Source organism: Notamacropus eugenii, chromosome 2 (genome assembly GCF_028372415.1).
Source record: "Notamacropus eugenii isolate mMacEug1 chromosome 2, mMacEug1.pri_v2, whole genome shotgun sequence".
Taxonomy (NCBI): Eukaryota; Metazoa; Chordata; class Mammalia; order Diprotodontia; family Macropodidae; genus Notamacropus; species Notamacropus eugenii.
Window position 1 is genome coordinate 267,944,790 of NC_092873.1, and position 10,357 is coordinate 267,955,146.

A 10,357-nucleotide genomic window follows, 5' to 3' on the forward strand; every position below is an offset into this window, starting at 1 on the left:
CCATGGGTGAGAGAGAAGAAAGTCCTCTGAGGGGAGAGGTAAGTCTTGACTGAAGACCCCAGGCCTGGCCCTGGTGGTGACGGTGAGGGTGAGGGTTAATTCCCCAAGGAATTGCGTTTCTCCCCTATTGGATTTGTCAGCAGAGAAGGGAGGAAGGCAGGGAAAAGGTGCAAAGGGACTGGGGTAGAATCTGTATTGATAGGGTGTGATTTACAGAAAACATTTCTGAGTCTGCATTAAATGGCCTCCATAAATATCTATGCCGTACTCTAGGCCGCTGCAGCGGCTCCTCGTTAGTATAGTGGTGAGTATCTCCGCCTGTCACGCGGAAGACCGGGGTTCGATTCCCCGACGAGGAGTACGGGCTTGGCTTTTCTTTCCTCTCCTTTTCCCCTTTTGTTACCTTGTTGAGTTTGAAGTGTTTCAACTTCAAGCTTCGAGTGACGTTCGGCCTGGAGACAGGATAGGGATTCAAACTGCTTAAAAAGTATTTGAGGAAGAAAGGACCACCAACAAGTGGGGAATGGTTGGAAACTTCCCAAGGCCTGAGCCATAATGGAGTCTGGCTTCTGAGGTAGAGAAAAAAAAAGGAGTGTGCTGCTGGCTTAGAGTATAGCCTATATTAATCCTGTTTGAAGACCAAACACTGGATTCTCATGAAAGGAAGGACAGGGGACGGACAGGGGGCAGATTGGGTTGGAAGATAAAGAGTTGACTAGGTGCTTGCTACTGATGGTGGAGATCTGGGGTGGGAAAAGGGTTAGCATTAGGGATGGGACAATATCTATCGTATTTGTATAGCCTATCTCAGGATGGGCTGGTACCACCAAGCTAGTCCAAGGTTTCTGGTGAAATAAGACTCGTCGTCCATATATCAACTGACAAAAGGGTTATTTAGCCCTAAGAGAGGAAGGATATCCAAGCCAATGAAAGATATTCTACAAGGGTACAGTCTTCATTCAGCTGAACCCAGTTATTGAGCTTTAGGGCAATGGCCTTTAGTAGGTCCTGTCCAGTCTCTGGAAAAGCCAAGTTCCTCAGGAGGCTGGGAAACTTTATTAAGGACCTGGAATCTTGAGTCTTCTGAGTCAATTCAGAAGTGAATGAATGAAGGAATGAGTGAGTGAATGAATGAAGATAGATGTCAGGTCCTCCATTTCCTTTTGTGTGGTGCTTCCTCTTCTGCCTAGGCCTGGGTGGCCACCACACGGGGTGACTCTAGGGCCCCTAGCCATGCTATGGCTGCCTGAGACTGTCTTCTCAAGATCCCCACTGATGAGGGCCAGGAGTGGATAAACTCTGTGCCCCTGAGGGGGCTGCAGTGTTGGCCTTCCTTGCACTTCCTCCTGGTCAGCCTGCATTTGGGGGACCAGAGCAGCTCAGCAAGGTCTGAGGGCCCATTTGGTTCCCTTCAGTTTAGCCAGGCCCGATGGATGGTGATGGCTTTGGTGACAGACAGAGTTGGCCTCCCTGTCTCCACAAATCAAAGTGCTCATTGCAGCCTCTGCACCTTGGCAGGGTCTCTACCACTGCAACATCTGCCATTCCAAAACCTCCTCACCTGGCCTAGGTCTCCTTTATTGCAGTCATCACCCCTGACCAGAATGTCTTTCCCTTCAGGTCTGATCAACTTGACTCTCCTGCCCCCTTCTAATGGCCTCAAAGGCATTCCTTGGTGCCAAATGGGGGTGTCCAGCCTGGAGCCTGTTCCCAGAGATTCTCTTGGGTTTGCTGCTCTCCTTGGCTTGTGCCTACTCCCACTTTCTCCCAAAGCAGAGCCTAATGGCCCTAAGGGGAAGCCACCAGGTAATTTGCTTTGGTTCCCCAAGGCTGAGCTTCCAGCTGCCAGTCCTTCTCACTTGGAGCAGGACAGAGAGTTTCTGAATGGACTTGGAGAGCTCCTGATACTGGAACAGACTGACTTCATAATGAAGGATCTTCTCTGGCCTGCCCTAGGACAATGTCTGCTTCTCAGAGACTTGGAAGCCGAGTGTGGAGGTGGGCACCCACGGGTCCAGTCTGACAGATGCACAGAGAGACAGAAGCCATTAACAGACTGGTCAGCTTTTTTGAGGGGAGAAGTGTTTCCATTCTGGTTGCTTTCATTGGAAGGCTGTGGGAGTGTAGTGAAGGGGCTGGTGCTATGGATGAGGTTGATGGGGAGGACATCAGCCTCTGGTGAGGTTATCTTGAAATTAGGAGACCAATGAGGTTTATGTGGACCCAGCAAGAGGAGGAAGCTACTGTAGTCAGTCTCCTAAGGCATTCAAAGGAAGAGTTGATTTGTGCCAAGGGTGATGTAACTGAGAAGTTCGTCAAAGTAGTCAGGATGGCCGAGCGGTCTAAGGCGCTGCGTTAAGGTCGCAGTCTCCCCTGGAGGCGTGGTTTCGAATCCCACTTCTGACAAAAAGTGCTTTTCCTTCTTCATCCTGTGTTACTGTCAACTCTCTTCTCCTAGGAAAGGCTGGACGTCAACATAAGACAAGCAGAAGCCGAAGACAGGCTTATCCCAAAACGGAAACTCACTCACCCTTCGAAAGCCCCTCTTTGGCTCTTCATTTCACTCTGCCGGTACACCCTGGAGCTCTGCTTATCTGTAAATCTTGTCCTTTCTGGCCCCCGTCCGGAAAAAAAAAAGCCCAGGAACCATCGTTCTCTGGCGCCATAATCTGGTGTTCCCAGACCACCCTCAAAGGCGTTTGGGAAGTGGTGCGGTGCCAGGGAACACAAAGGCTGCTCCAGACTCGGTCGTAACTTTCCAAGCCGATCTGTCAATCTCAACCCCTCTGTGTACTCCAGGAGAGGTACTGTTGGCAGTCTCATCTCCTTCCGCTCTTCCCAGCACAAGCAACTTTCCTCAGGACTAGTCTAAAATGAATGACAGAACCCTTGGCTTCCTTTTTGGGTTCTTGGCATTGACATTTCCCTTCACTGAGCATCTCTTACATTCTCTGGTTCTGCTGAGCTCAATGTGGATCCGTTCATACAATTCTTCTTGCCTTCTTTCTCTGGATTCCTCCTAGTGGCGGTTTAGGTCGAGGACCATTAGGAATCCTTCCTTAGACCATCTACCTGTTTCCAGACTCGAGACCCTAATGTACAGGAGTGGGGCTCCCTTTTTTTTTACGTCATCTCGATCATCCCTCACCGACTCCCAGCAGCTTGTAGGAAGATTTTAGTCTTTAGGTATCTAGAGGAGCTGTCTGACTTTTTTTAACCTATAAATATGCCCAAAATGTAAGGGAGATACTAGGCTAGGGAATTTTCTCGGCGAAATCGAAAAGGTGTTGCTGAAAGTTGGGTCCGATTGCCGGCTGCGGCGCCAGCAGCTGATGCCAAGATTGCAGCCTGTATTGCGGGACAGTAGAAAGCGAACCCCTTTTCCCAGAATGTGGGTGCTGGCTTCTTTCGCTTAGGGATAGGTGATGTGAAAAGGCCGAGGCTAGTGAGAGTGTATTTATTTCACTGGGTTGGTGGAGTGTAAAAACCTCTTCCCTGACCGGGAATCGAACCCGGGCCGCAGCGGTGAAAGCGCCGAATCCTAGCCACTAGACCACCAGGGACCGATAAACGTATCTTTCACCCAATTACTACAGTCTCTTGGCTGGTGCGAAAGGCCCCACTATACCAACTGCAGTTAGTCTTCCAACGTGGTAATGAACCTCAGCCCCGATCCCCATCCAATTAGCGTTTGAAGGGAGGCCCTGGGATTCCATGGGGGTGGTCCGTATTTGGGTGCACCACAGTGGTGGTGATAGGGCGATGGGGACAGGTGGGTATCTTACTTTACTCCTTTGTCCTACTCCTGGACAGACACAGACAGACCAGGTCTTACAAGGACAGGCTAACAAGGAACTCTTTAGCAAGAAAAGCTTACCTAGAAGCTGTCATCCTTCCTTCACTTCTGCAGGGAATCCCCTAGCAAAAGCCGTTCAGACAACTAATCACAACTTTCTTTCCTCCCACTCACCACCAACCCTTCCTATGAGCACCTTCTCATCTGATTCCTCAACTGCAACTGCCGTCACCCAGGTCAGAGAGGATTGGAGGGAAAGAGAGATCATCCTTCTGAATCTCTCTTCAGGTTTGGACAATGCAACCCCTCTACTTGGATATTCTCTTCATCCTCGTTTTCCCTAACCTGGCTCTTTCTCCAGTTTCTCTTCCTTACTCCATGGCTATGCCTTCCTCTTTTTTGCCTCAGAAGACTTCATGATCCAGATCCACTCACTATGGGTGTCCTTCCAGGATATCCATTCCTGGACCTTCTTGTCTTCCAACTCTGCAGACATTCACATCTCATCCTCTTTGATCTCTTCAGTTCTTCCACTGGTTCCAGTTACTGCTAACTCTTGGCACATTGCAGAGATGTATATATAGAGACCAATATCCCCTTTGCATTCCTATGGCACATAACCATTGCACCTCAAATTCAACAAGTACAAAATGGATCTCATCTCCCCTCTCCCAAACCCTCCCACCTTCCCATTGGGTGAAGAGATCTAGGGAAGAGGAAATTTTGTAATTCTGTGAAAGATGCAGCCATCTTCCCACTCACCTTGCTCTCTACCCTCCACCTAACGATCCATATTACACCACCCTTCCCTCTTCCTCTCAAACTACATCCATTCAGTTTCCAAATCTTGGCCTCTTCACTTCTATACCCTCCTTCATATTCATCTCCTTCTCCCCCTCTCAGCTTCAAGGGTCACAGACCTCCTTTAGGTGCTCTTGGACTATGGGAACAGTTTTTCAAATTGATCTCTGGGCTCTCAATACTTCTTCTCTCCAACCATTTTTTGACACAGTTTGCCAAAATTTTCTTCCAAGAGCAAAATGTGATCATGTCCCTCTCTTACTCAAAGACCTTGTTGGTAGCCAACATCTTACACCTTGCAATGCAATTATCTCAGAATGGATAGCCAACTTTGAGGAAGGAAGTGTTATTTTTAAAAACAGAATAGAAAGGAACAGGAATCAGGTGCTTTTCACAAATGTGACTAGATGAAGAATTCTTAACCAAAAAAGGCAGAGAGAGGACATCACACGTAGAAGCCTACAGAGACAAAAATGATTCCATAACATTTGTAAGCTTTGACATAAAACAAAACAAATGAAATGAAGAAAGAAACTTCAGGATGGAACAAATATTAGCATCACCTATTATCTGCTGCCACCTTCTCAGTGTGACGTACAGCCTGTGGGACTGGGGGAGGGGGGACTGACAAAGTCTGGGACTTGAAGAGCCTCTAACAGACTCATGGTCCAAGGACAGTAACAGGAAGTTTTTGGAAGAAGACAGGTCAAAAGTCAACGGCTCCAAACAGATCACGAAAAGTGTCAGTCACCTCAGAGCCAATATCTGTGGATTCAGCAGGGAAAATCTTTTTTTCTCTACCTCTTGGAATTCCCAGATTCCATCAAAGCTCAATTCATGTGCCACCTCCTAGGGAGACCCTTTATCGACATCTACATCTACCCTACTTGTTCCTGCTCTTTCATTCTTCAAATGCTCCTATAGCTATGTATCTGTTTGCAGGCTGAATCTCTGCCCGCATACTCTTCACCACCACCACCACTATCCCTGTTGGAAACTCTTTGAAGGCCAGGACTGGGCTGGGATTTGTCTTTGTATTCCCAGTGCCTAGTTCGGTGCCTCAGACATAGTGAGAGCTGCCGGAGAAATGCTTCTGCTATGGAGTTGAAGACTTCCATGTAGTGGGGTCGATGTTGTTGCTCTTGACCCAAGAAGCTTCATTATTTTGGGGACCCCGTTGAGAAGTTCCTTCTGCTAAGACCGATTGGCAACTGCCGTCCAACTCGATACCCTGAAGGAGGTGCCCGGGAGAACGGAAAACTTAAATGACTTACCTACTGTCAGACCGCGGTAGGAAGCCGGGGTCCTGGTTTGGGAACTAAAGGAGGCCTTAGGCGTCACTCATTATGTAAGTCCTTAATTTGACAGGTGAGGGAACTTCAGGCGGGTTGAGTGGCAGTGTGCTGAATAAAGTCGCACAGATAATATCTGCCAGTAACGGTGCTTGGAGGCGATGTAAGGGTAGGGAGTGGGGACGAAGTTGCAGAGGCGAACCCGGGTGAAGGTGCATGGGTGGGAAGGGTGAAGTTTCCCTAAGGGGAGTGGTGAATCTTGGTAGATTACTGGAGACTTGGCCTCGGTGGTGACTGGGAGAGTTGAGTGAAGGGAGGGGGGATGGAGGAGGGTCTGGATGTGATGGGGATTTGAGTGGAATTGGCTTTCAGCCGCCTGGATCTATCTGCAGAGAAGAGAGGAACAAGGCGCAAACGGATTGGGGTAGGATCTCTGCAAAGATAGGGTGTGATTTATAGGACAGGTTCCTCTGCCTGGGAGAGATGGCCTACATACATGTCTGGAGAGTAAGGTATTGGGTCGCATGTGAGTCCTCGTTAGTATAGTGGTGAGTATCTCCGCCTGTCACGCGGAAGACCGGGGTTCGATTCCCCGACGAGGAGCAAACGTTGTTTTCTCCTCTTGTTTTGCACCTGGAGGTCACGCACAATTCCTTCACCTGACTCCAGTCGTGGGGTGCCCCAGCGCAGAGGTCCCGAGGATGCTTTCCTTCTGCCCACAGACACTTCAGCGACCACAGGAAAGAAAAACTGCAGCTCTGAGTCCATCCAACTAGCACCCAGGGAATAGGAAGCTAGGGCAAACGACAGGATGGCTCGAGGAGGTTGTGCGGGTCGTTGCTGAGTCGGAGGCTGGACTTCTCTGGGGCAGCCTGGGCAGCAAGGGGGACTCGCTTGCGCTTCCAGCCTCAGCAGTTGCTGTCCTGAGGACTTTGCTCCCTGCGAGGACAAGCTTTTTCCAGAAAGGGCAACAGCTCCCGAGTCTAGGAACAAGAAAGTGATTGGCCACTTTGTGTAGAAGTTAGGAGTGGACAGGAGAGAATGGTGTCGGAACTTGCGGGTGCTCAGATCCGAAGCAGATAGAGGGGAAATCGAATGTGTTGCATGCAAAGATAGACGGAGGATAACTTACATGGAGAAGTTTACTGAACAACACAAGGCTACAGTGATTGCTGAATCCCAGGTGTCTTGGGTGCTCACTGGTGGTCTGAGTTAAACTCTGGCATTTTCGCAGCTAGGAACCAGACGCGTCTTTTGTTTGATTGGCTTTGAGCACCTGTTGCTTCTTTCCCTGATGTAGCAATTCCTCACTCCATCAGCCTTTGCAGTACTTAACATCCTCAACAGCCAGGACCAAGACGCCTCCAAATCAGCCTTCACTAGGCCCAGACACAAATAGTTCCTCAGAACTCGCCGCCGACTCCCTGAAAGGTGGTCAAAGTGGAAAAGGGTTCACCCTCTACGGGTTATGCGGCAAGATAGGGAGAGTATACACACACGCGAGACCGCGCGCGCGCACGCGCACACACACACACACACACACACACACACACACACACACACACACACAGTGACCTATGTCCAGTGAAAGGGGCGTGAGAAAGCTGTGTGAGAACCTGAAAAAATGACTCAGTTCCTTACCTTCAGGGAGAAACGGAGTGTAGGCACAGGCTACAGAGGGGGACAAAGTCTGTGGAAGGCACAAGGGAATGCTTTCGGGGTCATCAGAAGTGGGCAAGAGGGTGAATTTGACCAGGTCTGGTCAAGAAGACTTTCGACTCTGGGTCCTGCTGGTGGTGACAAAGACAGTGTGGCCTGGGAGGATTTCCTAGGGGAGCTTCTGCATCTTTACCGAAAGAGAGGACTTGATGGAAGTCAGTCTAGCATCACATCAGTCCACTGCGCATTCTCAGGGGATGGGCTGGAGGGAGAAAAGGGCCTAAAAAAAAAAATAAAGTCATCCTCTGCACTTCTTAGAGCTCCTGTCTTTGGATCAGTCCTATATCTCGAGATTGTTAACTGTCCTGAAAGAAGTTTCAGACATGCCACCATTGGGTAGATTTTCTAGAAATACCAGCTAGCATTCAGTTCAATGCCTGTTATACTATATGCCAAGCAGTGCTCTAAGAACTTTACAAATACTGTTTCCTTTGTTCCTCACAACAACCCTTACACTTGCTGTCCTCATGCCCAGAATTCCCTCCCTCCTCTTTATCACTTTCCCTCTTCTCTGATTTCCTTCAAGACTTGGTTCAAATGCTACCTTTTGCCAAAGGTACTTCCTGGTCAGCTCCATTGCTAGTATTTTCCCTCTGAGGTGACTTCCACTCTACACTGTATAAAGCTTGTAGTTACATGGTTACTCACATATTTTCTCCCCCACTAGTCATGCAGTTAATGAATAAATATTATTAAACTACCACTCTGTGCCAGGCACTGTGCAGAGTGCTGGGGATACAGAAAGAACCAAAAGACAGTAACTGTTCCCAAAAAGCTCACAATCTAAGGGGACAACAACAAATATACATAATAGGTACACACAAGCTATGTATGTGACATATTTGAAATAAAAGAGAGAAGGCACAAGATTTAGGAGAGGTTGAGACAGGTTTCCCAGAAGATGGAATTTGAGTTTGGATTAAAAAGAAGCCAGTAGGCAGAGATGAGAAAGGAAACCATTTCAAGTATGAGAGACAGCCAGGGAAAATACCCAAATTGAGAGACAGAGTGTCTTGTTTGTGGAACAGCATGGGTAACATTGCCTCTAAATTAAAGAAGACCTGGGCAAGAGTAATTGGTAGGAGACTGGAAAGGTGAGAATGGCTAGGTTAGGTTTTGAATGCATAACAAAAAAGTTTGTATTTAATCCTGGAAACCATAGGAGCCACTGGAATTTGAGTATGATGGGGAGGAAGAAAAGGGAGAGGTGGAAACCTGGTTGTGATATGGTCAGATCAGAGGTTTTGAGGCCAAATAGGCCTACTGCTCCCTTTAAAAAAAATTACTCAATGCTCCCTGGACATCTACTTTCTTTAACACTTTACCATCTTAAAAATTTGCATCATTTCAAAGGAATATAAATTTTTTAATGATGCATCTTAAATTTAATAATTTATTGTAAATTTGTGGGTTTTTTCCTGAATTGAAATTTTGATGTCACAGTATTGCATCATGTAACTATATAGTATTGTATTGTAAACAAGTCATTACACAAACATATTGCTGCCAATGCATGCTGGACTTCCCCACAATGCTCACATGCTTGACTGCCAACACTTGCTTGTTAAGACTTATTGTCAGACTTGACCACTGATTGGTTATAACTTGCATTTTGTGTGTCTATTTGGAAAATAATGAAATCATTATGACTTTGTGCTATACAGCAGATGAAACATGTATGAACGTTTTCTCAAAATTTTCTTATATTTTCTTCTTTCCTTATGCTTCCACCTCCCCCTTATTTTTATTCAACACCCCCAATTACACCCGAGGCTACTATAGCCCTCCCCTGGATCATTCCAGTACCTCCTAGGGGGTAGTATTGCCAATATTACCCACTTTGGGAACCTCTGGGTCAGACCTTTCCACCGTGAGGGCTTTGAAAGCAAGGAACCTGTGCTTTTGCCTTTCTTTACATACCCAGCACCTAGCACAGAGAGAAAGGGAACAATAAATATTTGTTGAGACATTGACTCCCTGCTGCTCAAGAGGTTCATCATTGTATCTCTGACTGCTGAAGAAAATGAAGGACTCTCCTACTCAATGGTTTCTTGAATCTAGACTCCAGGGAGACTAACCTAAAAAGTTGGTATTTCTTTTGGATAAAAGACGCTTTTGATTTTCTTTAGTCCCTCCCTGGTCCAAAGTGACCAAGACCTCAGGTTCTCTGTCCCTTCAGAGGGCTCCATTGCTCCTAGGTAAACAGCTCAGGACCCCCTCCACTGGCAGGACTGCATTCCTTTGGGTTGGTTGGGACAACTTCTTTCCAGGAAAAGAACTTTTGCTTTCCAACTTGGGGAACCTAAGGGTGATCTCAATGGAAAGTGCCTTGTTTTATATTACCACCAGGTACTTGAAGGGGTCACTGTCTATGCTGAATGTTTGTTAACCTGTATGAAAAGGGACCTCTTCAATGATTTTGGTGAACAAGAATTCCTCAGTGAAGAAGAGAGACAGATAGACAGAGATAGAGGAGAGAGAGAGACAGAGAGAGAAAGGGCGCTCATACCACCTACGTGAAAGAAGAGTGTAGCATCTTAAAAGATGGTATGAGATTTAGAATTATTCTTTTAATTAGATGCTGAGGGAGAAAGATAGTCTACTTGGTGGGAACCCTGAGGGGATCATTCTAGAGGATCTCTCTTGTGATCTTCACTGACTGCTTTCAGGCAGGAGTCTAATGAACTCTTAGATACCTTACTACAGATATCCCTGACTGATTAAGAATAAATGACTGAGATAGAGGTGT

At 47.2% G+C, this 10,357-nt stretch overlaps 4 non-coding genes across 4 annotated transcripts; 3 read left to right on the forward strand and 1 right to left on the reverse strand.

The window, feature by feature from the left end:
- The first annotated feature begins 287 nt into the window (after positions 1 to 287).
- On the forward strand, positions 288 to 359 carry TRNAD-GUC (transfer RNA aspartic acid (anticodon GUC)). Its single transcript has one exon. It is a non-coding gene; the product is annotated as a tRNA-Asp (tRNA).
- A 1,964-nt stretch (positions 360 to 2,323) lies between these two features.
- TRNAL-AAG (transfer RNA leucine (anticodon AAG)) lies at positions 2,324 to 2,406 on the forward strand. Its single transcript has one exon. It is a non-coding gene; the product is annotated as a tRNA-Leu (tRNA).
- Positions 2,407 to 3,491: 1,085 nt separating this feature from the next.
- On the reverse strand, positions 3,492 to 3,563 carry TRNAE-UUC (transfer RNA glutamic acid (anticodon UUC)). Its single transcript has one exon. It is a non-coding gene; the product is annotated as a tRNA-Glu (tRNA).
- A 2,857-nt stretch (positions 3,564 to 6,420) lies between these two features.
- TRNAD-GUC (transfer RNA aspartic acid (anticodon GUC)) lies at positions 6,421 to 6,492 on the forward strand. Its single transcript has one exon. It is a non-coding gene; the product is annotated as a tRNA-Asp (tRNA).
- Positions 6,493 to 10,357: the final 3,865 nt, after the last annotated feature.